The 15,097-nt window shown below is 40.3% G+C and overlaps 1 pseudogene; it reads left to right on the top strand.

Annotated features, from left to right (window-relative positions):
* Nucleotides 1–7,077: 7,077 nt before the first annotated feature.
* On the top strand, nucleotides 7,078–7,196 carry LOC125482852 (annotated as a pseudogene).
* The last annotated feature ends 7,901 nt before the right edge of the window (nucleotides 7,197–15,097 follow it).

The following is a 15,097-nucleotide window of genomic DNA, read 5'->3' as shown; positions in this document are numbered from 1 at the left end:
TGGAGAAAGATCAGACTTATAAGTTGAGGAAAGAAGCTACCAAGAGGGAGGTGACTGTCTGTGCAGAAGGGAATGCAGATCTCAAGCTGAAGAAGCAGTTACTGCACAGCAAGTGTAGATCCAGTCCTTGCTGTCCTATCACCACAATAAGCTTCAGGGCTGATGCCAACTAAAGAATGCTGCAAAACACTGTAAGGATTGTGGCAGGATTGGACACTTCAAATGAGACTGACCTCAACAACTATGGCCACCAATGCCATTAGGTACAGAGACCTCTCCCAGTGCATGGCTTTCCTTTCTCACCTGTCATTAAAATAACTCTACATCCCACTGAAAGCAAGATGGGAGGCAAGATTGATTCCAGACGAGGTTCAATCTTATGTAGAGTGATAGGAAATTCTGCAATGTAGAAGCGTCATGTCTAATTGACACAGGAGCAACAGTGTCAACCATTACTCAACAGTTTATCAGTGTACATCTTGCTGAGAAGTGCAAGCTGATTGATGTCTCTTCCTTCATCCAGGTCTTTGATTCACAGGAATCAGACATCCCCTATCATTGCTACATGGAGCTTTCCCTATCTCTCCTCGATCACACTTCTCATAGCCTTGGGTTTCTGGTAGTTCATGACCTGAACAATATTCCAATGGAAGTAAAGAAGGTAAGAATACTTGTGGTTTCAGGGTTGAACATATTAAAGAGATATCTGGATATCTTTGAAAAGCATGTCTGATGACTATTATGAGCAAAACATTACAAGATTGGCTGCTGGGGCTCAGGAGTCTTTGACCTTGTTTCACAGATTCAAGGTGTATCAACCTGTTTGGGACCTTAGACCTGTTCAAGCAGCAGAGTATCAGGCTGTTCTTTTGCTTGCCACACTATCGCTGTTCTTGAAGGTTCTAATCCTTGCTGATATTTGATTTTTTAAAATTCTTTGATCAATTTTGGTTTGGAGTTGTGAACTGGGAATTGCGAGCTGGAAATGACTTTAGGACTTTGGGACAGCTTGTGGTAAAAGTGAAAAAACAAACTTTGTTTCTAAGGCCCGGCGTGGAGGCTAATTACACGTTGAGTCTTGATTAAAAGACATAGCAACATCAGGAAAAGTATTGTGTTTGAACAGGTAGTGGAAATTGGATATTAATGAGGTCATTACCTGAGAATTAGTTCCAACAGATCTGGAGGAGACCTTATGCTCAAGCAGATGGCAGTTGGTAACTGAGGCCTCAGGAAAAGACATCAGTCTATCAGCGCAGAAGCAGAATTGAAGTTGCTTTTTTGAATTATGTTTCCTGAGGAAATGATCTTGGCTCCTGACAAGTCAGCATGAAAATTTGAAAGCTCCTTACCTGATCTCCCAAATCAGCTTCCAAAAGCCTGAAGAGTAGAAAACTGAGTTAGAGATATTACTACCCATACCTGAGTGAACTGAGAAGGTGACCCGAATCACTGGTTCCAGAAAAGGAACCAATCAGTCCACATTTATGTCTGTGAAATAATGTATTGCAAAAGCCATTTTAGTAATGTGGCTAGTTTTGTTACTTTCTTTTATTTATCCCTTAACTGTGTTTGTTTGTCTGTCGTTAGTATGCATGAGGGGCTGAAAACAAATGTTTCAGGTTTAAAGCATAGATATATATCAGCTTACCTTATTTAATTGTCCTCTGCTCAAGTCATTGTATATTTACTAACTAGTATAGTCTTTTGTTTGAGATACAAGACTAGTGTCTGGAATTCATTTCCTCTGCTCAAGTCATTGTGTATTTATGAAATAGTGTAGTAAGCCTGACAGGACTCACCTTCCACGTGGTGCAAAAATATTCCTTTGAAATTGGAATATTGGATTCAGACTGATGAAGGGTCTAGGCCCGAAACGTCAGCCTTCCTGCTCCTATGATGCTGCTTGGCCTGCTGTGCTCATCCAGCTCTACACCTTGTTATCTCAGATTCTCCAGCATCTGCAGTTTCTACTATCTCTGACAGTCATTAAGTGGCTGGACACAGACAGCCAAACTATGTTGTTGAACCTGAGGAGGGACCGCCTCAGAAAATAGTTCACAAATGGGTTTTGCTTGAAGCCAGAAGTCTGGTGGATGGTGTACAGGGCTCCAGTAAAGTGAAGTTGGATAAAGATGCAAAATCACAGTGACTGGGTATGTTTTAAATCCTAAACATGCATCCTGTGTGGGGAAGCCCACTTCCATCCTGGGAGATAGCACAGGCTGGACCAGCCATGGGTTGACACTGAAGCAACAAGTGGGAATCATATGACTCCTGATGTCCTGCCAGATCTGGATCTCAACTTGTGAGATCCGTCACAGAGCCTGGATCACTTGGTTGGTGCCACTACAGATACCAGGCTCCGAAGGTTATCAGCCCAAACCTTACCATTTGCCCAGAGCAGTGACGTAAGAAAGTACTTCCAGCAATATGGACCTGAACATTCTAAGTGTTGTGGAAAAATTGAACCTTCTAATCACCAAATTGCTTAGCATACAGTCATTGTATGCTGAGTATAGTTGCCAGGACAGCAAGTTTCAAGGAGGGAATTTTGTAGTGGGACATCTAGCAGCAGGTGGAGATGGTGAGGGAAGTGACTGAGCAAAAGAGGTAGAGTAATTGTGCCAGATTCTCCACCAGCTGACAGCAAAGCTTATGGATGGCAGTGGAGCAGTCGAACAGATCCTCTTTTGGCAAAAAACAAAGTGTATTTTTGCAGAAGGGAGATGAATTAGGAGGGGGAGAACAGACTAATAAAAGTATTCCTCAGCTCAATGTAAACTATAGGCTCATCATTGTAACTAGTCCTTTGTTTACCCTTACTTTCCTCTCCTGTACGTAATGACCTGAGGCCAGTGGACTAAATAATCCCTGCTTCATGATCTTTGGGGTTTCTGTGTGTTCAAGTTCATTTTCCAACCTGATCACCCAGGATCAATTTGGGAGCCATCAGTGATGACACAGTAGCCTGACATATTAAATACGTGTTGCCAACACATTGCCTAAAAACATGCAGTAGCTCATTGTTCAAAATAATTGAGGGTTCAGACACAATCCCATGTTCTCTGGGCCTATCTGCTCCCTTTCAGAGATCATTTCCACTCAGCACAGCATTATTCCATTTTTACTTTATTCATTTATGTGATATGGAGTTCACTGACAAAACCAACATTTACTGCCTCCTTCATCTTATATCTTGCCTGCAGATGCAACTGTGTTCAAGCCTAGAATCTAACCCATAGACATAATCACGTGAATCAAGGCACAACATAAATCTTTCTCTCTGACAGTAGAATTCCACTCACTTATAGTCAAAGGGCAAAGAATCAACTTTGTTTTCCATTCTGGGTATTGTTGATGTGTGCACTTTAAGTTCTCAGGTCTCTGCATATATGGATTTTAATCGTCTCTGAGGTTCTACCTGTCCATTCCTTCACATCACCCAGCCATTCTCATCATCAACAGCTTCCTGAATATTTACCATCAATGTCTGTACTGGACTTGTGACTACTGCAGCATACTGGAACTGCTCTGTGCCTGTGAAGGGAAAAGTGTGCGCAAATTTCTTTTATTTACATGTTCTGGGCACATGACTAGCATCTCTGACAGTAAGGTTTGAGCAGGTATCATCAGAACTGAGAAGTCTGTAACTACCGACTTAGTTGCCTTCCCCCTGCTGCTTGGGATAGAAGGTCTTTGCAGGGTCCTAGTGCATTAGGGATCATCATTAGCATTGTTTGTGAGGACCCCTCCACTTGATTGGTCCCAGCAGTGAGGTCTGAGGGACATCTAGCCTCACCTGCATTCTCCAGATCACACTATTGTGGGTTCAAATCTCACAATGGTATCAATGAGGTTGCACTACCAAACAGTCAGAGATGCCAAGTTTCAATTTTGCCATCAAAGCAAGGACTCATCTGCTTTCTTGGGTGGATGTGATGGATTCCAAGGTCACTATTTTGGTTGGGTTCTCCTAGGCATCCCAGACAATATGCGCTCCTCAATCAGCAACACAAATTGGAGCTTACTTGGCTATTATCGTTTTGCTATATGTGAAACATTGTCAAGTACAGCCTGCTGATCACATTACATGACAACTTCAGAAGTGTGTCATTGGCTGTGCAACACTTTGGGACAGCATGATATTGTGAAAGGAGTTATACAGGTATAAGCTCTTACTTCTTTCCCTCTTTTCTAATAGTCCTTTCTTTCCTCTCTTCCTTTTCTCACCTTTTTTCATCCTTGCTTCACTGTACCCTTCTGCTCCATCCTTTACCTAGAATAGGTACAGTCCAGATGATATTGTCTTGGAGAAAGTCAGAGGCAGTGGGGGGAGCTGGCACTGGAGTTGCAGAGCAGGTACCGATACAGTGTAGGGTGGGGGTTTTCAGCTGGCGTGGATTGCCTGTATGACTCCATATTTCTGCCCGTTTCCCCTTCACTGCCCTGGATATTAATCATTCCCCTGGCACACAAAGAGAGAATGGGATCAGAACCAGTCTTTAAATGCTACAATAAATCTTTCATATTGGGCCATTTAAATCCACTTCAGGAAACAGGCTACTCTTCATGAACCATTTTAAATAGACAGGTAGATTAATCAACAGTATTCTTGTGGGAATACTGGAAGATTGAGTGAAGGATGGCATTCCGTTGTCCCAAACTGATTTTAAAATTCCTAGCAATGGTGAGCTGATGGGAGCTTCAGTTCCCAGAAGAAACAACGGCTACAGCATTAAATTTAACTCTAAATGGATTGATGAGAACCAGTGTGATGAATCTCCATGCTCTTTCCCAGTCATTTATGCCATTTATGGGATGTAAATGATGCACAATTCTCAGCTCGTACATCGCTTTGACTTGTAATCAGCTTCATCAACTTTCTTCTCTTCTGAAAGTTCAATGATCTTCTCATTCTTTGTGTTCAATTAATTTCTGAGTCAGTATAACTCAAATGCCTCTTGCTGTTATTTCTGTGTATAAGGGATCCATTCTGACAACCATGTAATACCATTGAGCATACATGGCATATCCTGCTTCTCATCAACTTGATTTTCAGATGGCACAGAAGCTACAATCTGCTGTTAAAATCTCTATCTTGTACAATTCCTAGAATTTTACACCACAGGAGGAGGTCCAACCAGTCCATGGTGTCACTTATGCTCCATACAAAACGCTTCTCACCCTACTTCATCTCGGCCTTTTGACATATTTCTTTCTCCCTAGTGTTTCCACTTTAAAACGTTACCCAATTGCTGGGTTTTTTTGCCTGTTCAAGTGACAAATCACATAAATGCAGAAATATATGCAAGGGAAGCAATCCCTCTTCCAAAATCTCCTGAGGAAGTGAAAGAAAACAAGCAACGAATGCGTAAAAATATGATTTTGTTGAAAGAATAAAGCAGAAAGGTGTAAAGAGAAACATCTGAAAATTAGGAGCTCAGTCTAATAGACTACATATTTCTTTTTAAAAAGGAGTGGCATTTTTCCATCTGTAATCCATTTTATAAACCGAGAGATAGATTGTGATCTGGTATGCTTGTAAACAAAATAGATGTGACCAAACAGGCATAGCAAAATGTTGATAGACTCTTCTGCTGTTTTCACATCAGTATAACTTGTGCTCACAGTGCAGCACAGCTGTGAAGACAGAGAAAGAGCAGAGAGTATTCCTAAGTCTCCCACTTCATCATTTAAACCACCCCAACCTATTCTCATGACCTCATCATCTCACCTGGCCTAACGACTCCATCCTGTCCATCACAGATAAGGCCATATCTCTGATCACTTCCCTGCATCACTCACTACTCTCATTCCCTTTTACCACTTCCCAAATCAACTTAACTTTTTGATCATTCTGTTGAATCACCACCACAAACCCCTTCCAAGGACAATATGTCCTTCACTAGTTAGGCCCAAGAAGTTTATCCTTGATTTGTGGATCACATATTGTGCTGAATGAGACTTCCTCCATGTAGACACCCACTCCCTGCACCACTTCCTCTCAGTTTCACCCATTACCTTCTCAGAGGCCTAGGCATAGGGGGTGATACTGCTCCCTCACCTCCAAATCTTGCCCGACCTATACCATGGAAACAAGAGTCAAACCTGTAGTTATGTACGGGAAGCTAAGCTAACAGTTGCAAGACAACAAAATTACAGTAGTACCAGTCTAGAGTGTACCATATCAAAACAAACAGCAAAAGAACCTACAAATCAGGAAAAAGCAATTGAGATCTTTGAAGCACAGTTTCAGAAACTCTTCGATGCCTATTCCATTGAATTATTAAGAGTTCCAGAATCAGATATAGTATCATCGATTTCAGCATTAGATTTTTATTTCGCGGTCTCTTAGCCTAGGTCTGGATGTCTGACACAAAACCAAGGACTGGGGAGTTACAATCATAATGGGGAACAGGAATAGTGCAGGAAGATTGTGAGGAGCACACTGGTGTCATTTTAATGCCTCACTCCTCCTTTCCCCCACACTTAGTCAGGCAGTCATGTGATGCAGTGGGTAGCATCCCTCCCTATAAGGGAGGGAGGCAGAAAGTAAAAAATTACAGACCAGTTAGTTTAACATGGGTCATTGGGAAATTATTAGTCTGTTCTTAAGGAAGTAATAACAGGATATTTGGAAAGCCAAAATACAATCCATCTGAGTCATTGGGGTTTTATGAAGGGTAAAACATGTTTGATAATTTTCTGGAGTTCTTTGAAGATGTAACATGTGATGTAGATAATAGGATTGTGTTGATGTGGTATATCTGCACTTCCAGAAAGCATTTGATAAGCTGCAAACAAAAGGTTAATACACAAGGAAAGATCATACGGGTTTAACTGTAATTTATTAGCTTGGATAGAGGATGACCTACCAACAGAAAGCAGAGAGTCATGGTAAATGGGTATTTTTCTGCTTGGCAAAATATAAGGAGTGGCGCGCCACAGTGCTCGGTCCTCAGGCCCCAAATATTTATAAAGGATATTAATGACTTGGATGCAGGAATAGAAAGTACTTTAGCCAAATTTGGGGTCGTAAATTGCAATGAACAAATAACGGCCATACTAGTCTGAAGCTATGGCTATACTAGTCTGAAAACGCCCGATCTCATCTGATCTTGGAAGCTAAACAGTCTCAGGCCTGGTTAATACTTGGATGGGAGGCTGCCTGGGAATACCAGGCGCAGTAGTCTTTAAGGGGTGGCATGGTGGCACAGTGGTTAGCACTACTACCTCACAGTCCCAGGGACCTGGGTTCAATTCCACCCTTGTGCCACTATTTGTGTGCAGTTTGCAAGTTCTCCCCATGTCTCTGTGGGTTTCCTCTGGTTTCTTCCCACTGTTCAAAGATGTGTAGGCTAGGTGGATTGGCTGAGCTAAATTTTCTCTAGTATTCAGGGATGTGTAGATTTAGGTGGGTTATAGGGGGATGGGTCAAGGTGGGATGCTGTGAGGGTCAGTGAGGACTCGTTGGGCCAAAGGGCCTGTCCCCACACTGTAGGGATTCTATGATCTATGAAGAAATTTACATATAGAAGTGGATAGCTTAGATGAATGGGTTAAATTTGATAAATGAAGTTTAATGTGCTTAAGTGTAAGATAATCAATTTTGGTTGGTGGAATAGAAAGGCAACTTATCAAAATGAAGAGAAACTTCAGTGCAGAAGGTGCCTAGGTATGATTTGCAGAAATCTAGAATGCGTGGAACTTTAGCATTTGTTGCTAAACGAATAGAGTATAAAAGTAAGGAAGTGTTGCTGCAACTGTTCAAGGCATTAGTGAGACCGTATCTGGAGTATTGCATATTATTTTGGTCCCCTTACTTGAGCAGGTAGTTATATTGGAGGCAGTTCAGAGAAGGTTCACTAGATTGATTCCAGAGATGAAGGATTTGTCTTATGAAGAGAGATTGAGCAGTTTAGGGCCATACTGTCTTGAGGTTAGTAGAATGAGAGGACAGCTAATTGAGGTATATAAGATGCTAAAGGTGATTAACACAGTTGATGTGGAAATGATTTTTCTTCACGTGGAGCAGCCGAGAACCAGAAATCATAGTTTCAGGATAAGAGATAGCAGATTTCAAATAGAGATGAGGAGAAATTACTTCCCTCAAATTTAACTCGCAATTTAACTACTTAAGTGAACTGTGCTACATCATCAGAAGCCATCATAATCACACCAGGCAGACTCTCAAAGGGTCATGAATCTGTGGAATTCACTACCTCAGAGAATGATGGGTGCCTGGACATTAAGTAAGTTTAAAGGGGAGGTAGACAAATTTTGAATTAGTAATAAGTTGAAGGGTTATGGAGAGTGTCAGGAGAATGGAGTTGAGGCCATGATGAGATTAGCCATGATCGAATCAGGTAGCAGAGCAGGCTTGAGGGGCTGAATTGCCCTTAGTTCTTATGTTCCAAGCTCCATTGTGTCTTACTCTAAGACTCGATGGTCATGGAAAGAGCACCCACACAGCACAGCCCAACAGGCTCAGTATCAACCTGAAAATCTTTCTAACATACACAAATAGTTGATGTTAAGTATGGAAGGGATACCTGGTCAGCCATGTGATAGAAAGAATGTTCGAGCCTCTACCATCACCATTCTTAGCTTCAAACTACACGATTTATAAAATGCTTGTTGGTACAACAGCTCAAAAGCAATTTAACTACTTAAGTGAACTGTGCAACATCATCAGAAGCCATCATAATCACACCAGGCAGACTGGGCTACAATTACCCCTGTGATACTGAAATTACTCTGGTAGTGTGAATTTAGTTCCCAAGTCCCAAAAGGACAAAGCAGTCAATGTCTGAAGTCCTTTAACTGCATCTTTTGGGATTTCTTAATTGCCAGTATGCTTTGACATTTAGTCTCATCATTGTGAAGTGTAAAATGATTAAACAAGTGAACATAGAACATAGAACAGTACAGCACAGTGCAGGCCCTTCAGCCCACGATGTTGTGCAGATCTACTATCCTACTAAGATCAAATCACCCTGCATAACCTACATTTTACCATCCTTCATGTGCCTATCCAAGAGTCACTTAAAAGTCTCTAAAGTATCTGACAAAGAAGTAAAGATAATGCAAAAAGCTACAGAAAAATAACTAATGAGAGCATTCTTTTTACAATGTTCTTAGAGGAAATCCCAAATGTTTTGTTAACAACTTGGTAATCATTATCAATTATTTCTATCACTTTGGTGGATGGAAAGTGGATGCTGTTTGATGAATTGTTCATTAATCTAAATATAAGAAAAATCTGCTTATTAGCATCATGCAGTGTGATGGTATAATGGTTATTGTAATCATGGATGATTGACTCATTCTGTCCAGATCCAATGTTGTATATAACTCCATATAGGCTCAATCACCAAAAGACAAAGGATATTCTAGGAGATATATCTTCATCTTCAAAATGTCTAGTAGCATAATTGTCATTTCACTGGACAACTAATCCAATGGCTAAATCAGAAATTCTGAAGAAGGGTCACTGGACCCGAAACTTTGACTCTGCTTTCTCTCCACAGATGCTGCCGGACCTGCTGAGTTTTCCCAACAATTTCTGTTCCTGATTTCCAGCATCTGTAATTTGTTTTTTTTTGTTTAAGTAGTCCATGGTTTGGATTTCTTTTTTTTTGGAACATATAGATGTGGGCAGTTTGAGAATTTAAATACAAAAGGAAATACAAATAAAAGGATCAGTACAAGTGAACACAGGTTGTTTTTAAGAGTTCCACAGGGTCTAATGCTTTTGACAGAAGAAAAACTTGCCATCCTTTGTGTAATTTTACCCACATGTGATTTAAACAGAGACAACACAGAAAACAAAACAAATGTCCATGGCAATAAGATTACAGCATGGAAATAGGACTGATTGGATTGCTCCACAGAGTGTAAGCATGGATTAGATGGGATGAAAGGTTTCCCTATGTATCATATAGACTTTATGACTCAAGATCAGAATTTTCCCCTTTAATGAAGTAGTGAAGAACATAGAGGGAAGGGTGGATAATCAAATGGTTTGTGACCCATCCTCATCCCACCACTTCAGAAAGTAAGGTCTTAGTGGGAAGGCTAATGACCTACCTTCCCAATCCACTACCAAGCCAGGCCCTTACATGGCTAATAATAGACCGGTCTACCTGACTGGTAAACCAGTATGGGAAGGCTGTCAATTTGTTGTGGGAGGCGGGGTGTGTTGTTGTGAGATGGCACGTGCACTATATTGTGTAAGTCGAGGAATTGGACGTAGGATTGGGCGTGGAGTGACTTCTGGAATTCCACCCTCCTGCCCATGCTTCTGACCCATGGTCCTTCTCCCTGCAACCATAGAGAACCCCCACCCCAAACATCACCTACCTTTCACAGTGCCAATCATCCAATCACCCAAGCAGCCTTGGCCTCTGCCATGGCCTCTGCTGAGTTCTGGAGCTGTTGACCTCTGACTATCCAGAAGCTCCCAGCAATCAAGACATCTGCTGTGGATTTGTAATGCTGGTGGAAAGCTGACCAACAATGCCTGACTAATGCAAGATCCAGCAAGATCTGATCAAAGTGGGCCACAGCTTTTTTTTCTCCACAAAATGTCCACTTTTTCAAATTTATTCTGCAAAATGGGACAATATCCCCTGATGACTTTAGTCCCATAATAATGTGAATTACTCCTAAATGCCTTCTTAAGTCTCTCAGTTCTAAAGAGCTGAAGACTTATGGCATGTGCCTGCCTTTCAATGATGTTCATGTAAATTAATAATCAAAAATGGCATTCCATAGAATCCTTACACTGTAGAAGCAGGCCATTCAGTCCATCGAGTCCACACCGACCTGCGAAAAGCATCTGACCCAGACCCCACCCCTTCCTTATCCCTGTAATCTAGCATTTCCCATGGCCAATTCACCTAACCTGCACATCTTTGGACTGTGGGAGGAAACTGGAGCATCCGCAGGAAACCCATGCAGACTTGGGGAGAACGTTCAAACTCCACAGAGACAGTTGCCCGAGGATGGAATCGAACCCGGGTGCCTGGCTCTGTGGGGCAGCAGTGCTCACCACTGACCCACCATACAACTTTCAAGCTAAAATTCTATAAAGAGATACAACATAATAATTTTTCATAACAAGCTAGAAAGGCAGAACAAAGCTCACACAAGGGGTCTGAAATAGCAGGCACTTGGATGAAATGACAATCTCTGATGAGTTTGCAGTTACCAATGTATCTGCTGGTTTTCTTTCTGCTTCACTGTGATGTTTGGCTCAATAACTTCTCAAAGCTCATTTTATCAAAGATTAATCAACCCTTGCTGAAAAGTACTGACTCCACAACAATGGATTTGTTATTAAAGCTTATACTGATCCAGCATGGTATTAGGTGATGAAAATACAAAATTATACACAGTTATTATTGTAGTGTGTTGTTATTAAGGATGCTATACTCATAGTTGGCATTTTTCCTCCCTAAAACTGTTGCTATTACAAGCCAAACAAATTGCAGACTAAGATTTTTGGCCTACCTTATTCTGTGGGAATGTTAATGGCATCAATTAAAAAAACATGCAAGATGAAAACCCATGTAAGATAATACTTCTACTATTGATCCACTGTACACTAAACGCACAAACTAAACGCACAATCTCTTTCAGTGTAAAGATACAGAAATTAAATGTTAGAATGGAAAAAGTCTTTATGAATTTCTGCTCTTCTTGGAGACCAATTATACAACGCTATTATCCTGCTGTCTTCCTAAGTGAGTATCCTTTATTACAGCGGTGTCCTGATCATGTTCCTTATGGGAGTACAATCTGATCAAAGTCAAAAAAAGGATTTAGAATCCTAGACTTAATCAATGGGCTATTGAATACCAAGACAATGAGAAGGGAAAATTGGGCTTCATAGTTTTTTAAGTTGGGAGGATGCAGAAGAGATTTACTAAAATGATAACTATGTACGAAAAGTGGTTATGCATGTAATTAGGAGGAGAGATTATAACACATAAAAAGGAAAAACACAGTAATGAATCAGGAGGAGGTCATTCAGCCCCAGGAATCTGTTCAGTTAGATCATGCCTGGTTTATATCTTGTTTCCACCTTCCTGCCTTGGTTCTGTTTCTCATTGCCAAACAAAGAAATTATCAATCTTAGTATTAAAATATTCAATTTATCCCAATTCTGAATTAGCTCTTGGGAAAAGAATTTTCAGATTCCAGTTGTCATTTGTGAGAAACAGTGCTTGTGACATCATTCCTGAATTACTCAGCTTGGGCTTTAAGTTTATGCTCCCTTGTTCTGGAATGAAAAGCTAGTCTAACGACAACGATGCAACCATAGATGATTTACTTGAAAAGCCATCTGGTTTGCTAATGACCTTTTAGGAAAGGAAATTTGCCATCCTTACCCAGTTTGATCTATATGTGACACCGGATGTGCAGCAATGTGGTTGACTCAACTGCCCTCTGGGCAATCAGGGATGGGCAATAAATGCTGACCTAGCCAGTGATACCCATATCCTTTGAACAGATAAATGTAAATTCTGGGCTCCCCACCTGAGGAAATATAATCTCTTTCTCTACCCTATCGAATGTTTTAATCATCCTAAACCTCATTTGAATCAGTCCTGAATTTCCTATTTTCAAGGGAATACAAATCTATGAAGCCCGTCCTCACAATGTAACACTTTTAACCCCAAGTAGAATAGTGGTGAATCTGAGTTTCACACATATCAAGTTCAATACATCCTCTTGAAATAAAAGCAAAATATTGCTAGTGCATAAAACCTGAAATCAAAATGAAAAGTGCTGAAAACTGGTTCAGGCAATGTGCGAGTGAAATATGACTACTCTACAAAACAGAGACGAAGAATCATAGAATCCCCATAGTGTGGAAAAAGGCCATTCAGCCCATCAAGTCGACACTGATCCTCCAAAAAGCATCCCACCCAGACCTGCCCCCTACTCTATCCCTGTAACCTTGCATTTCCCATGACTAACCTACCTAGCCTGCACATCCCTGGATACTATGGGCAATTTAGCACGGCCAATCTGCCTAACCAATTTGACTTGAAACATTAGTTCATCTTATCTCTGCTCAGATGTAGATGTGTTATTTCCAACTCTTTCTATTTTTATGTCCTTCTTGAGATATGGTGCTAAGAACAGGTATTTATTCTTTCATTGGATGTAAGCATCACCAGCAAGGCCAGCATTCGTTGTCCACCCTTAATTGCTCTAGCAAATACAGTATTCCAGATGGGCTCTCACTGAGGGTTTGTTCATAACAAAATTTCACCTTCTTGCATTCCAGATAAGGAGCAACTTTCAGCTCTACTTTGTACCAGGCCTTGGTTCTCTGATATCCCTGTGTTCAATGATCTACAATGGCTCTCAGTTTGACAACACCATGATGTGAAAATTCTTATCCATGTTTTCAAAGAGAAAATGAATTGACATCAAGTACTTTGTCTTAGCTGTACTTTATAATGTCATTAAAAAAAACAAATAAATATGAATTGTAGCATGCTCAGAATTAAACTTTATGGCAATTCTCACTGGAAATCAGCCAGAGTGATTAACTAAATCTATCCTTTGTAATTGCTTAATGGGAGATTACTGAATTCACTATCTTTGGGTCCTCTGTGTAATGATTTTTTGCCTGAGTATGGCAGTTACTATCTTTCTTAAACAGATAATGATATAGAAAGCATACTTTCAGGACATTTGGTAATTAGCATGAAAATATCTGCCAACTTTTATACCAAGGCAGACAAATTGGCTTCATATTTTTGAAACTGTCAGCTAGCCATGCAGAACTTATCAATGCATATGTTACTGATCTCTTAATATGTTATTTTATATTTGTAAAGACTTTTCAGAGGTTTTCTATTTACCTGTCATTTTTAAAAAATTGTTTGGTTTAATTCTCTGTGAGTGTAAGTGAAATTTGTTGAAGCACTAGCTTTCTAACCTGACAAGGTACTTTGTACATCAGTCCAACTTTCTGTTGTTGATAATTGACCCCAGAACTGATGCACAGAAATATATTGCTTCCAGTAATTTAACTAGGGAACATAGTCTAAGAATTAGGACCAAGCCATTCAGGAGACATGTTAGAAAGTTCTTCTACACACAAAGAGTAGTGCAGGTTTGGAATTCTCTTCCTCAAATAGTGGTTGATACTAATTTAATTGTTACATTTAAATGTGAGATAGACAAATTTTTATTAGGCAAGTGTATCAAGGCATATAGATCCAAGGCAAGCATATGGTGTTAGGCCATAGATCAGCCATCGTCTCATTGAATAGCAGAGCAGGCTTGAGGCCTGTTCAGCCCATAGGCTTTTAAACCAACCAGCCCTATTTGACAGTTATCAATACATCTCATTTCAGCAACTTCACAGAAACACAGAATTGTTACAGCACAAAAGGAGGCCATTCAACCCATCATGTTTAATCTGACTCTCCAAATGAGCTTTTTAGTTAATTCCATTCTCCTGCCTTCACCACGTACACTCTTTCTTTTCAGATAATATTCTAACTCCCTTTTGAATGCAGCAGTTGAGTTTGCCCCATCACACCCTCACATTAACACTAACCCTGATTACCCACATCACTTTTGCTTGTTTTGTAAATGACTCCAAACCTGAGCCCCTGATTCCCTATCTTTTCCTAAATGGGAATAGATTTTCCCTATTTACTCTATCCAAACCACTCATGGTATTGAACACCTCTGTCAAGCTTCCTACTAGCTTTTCTTCTCCAGTGAAAATAGTTCTAATTTCTCCAATCTATCTTCTTCATTGAAGTTACTCATCCCTGAAACCATTCTCATGAGTTTCTTCTGCACACTGTCCAGCGCCTTCACATTTCTCCTCAGTACGCCACCCGAACTGGGCACAAAAATATTGCAATGCTTTTTTTTATTATTTTCTGTTCTATTTTGGGTATATTTGATGGTAATTGTATGCAAAAAGAACCTTACATTTATATAACACTTCTTTACCACCACAAGACATCTCTAATTACTTAACAGCCAATGATCCTGGTTGGCCAAACTTTATTAGGAAGGCTGTAGTTTACAAAAAAACAAAGAAGTTTTATGA

The sequence above is a fragment of the Rhincodon typus genome, chromosome 3 (genome assembly GCF_021869965.1).
Source record: "Rhincodon typus isolate 14 chromosome 3, sRhiTyp1.1, whole genome shotgun sequence".
NCBI lineage: Eukaryota > Metazoa > Chordata > Chondrichthyes > Orectolobiformes > Rhincodontidae > Rhincodon > Rhincodon typus.
The sequence above is the reverse complement of the archived record's forward strand: the minus strand, read 5'-3'. Positions and strand labels throughout refer to the sequence as shown.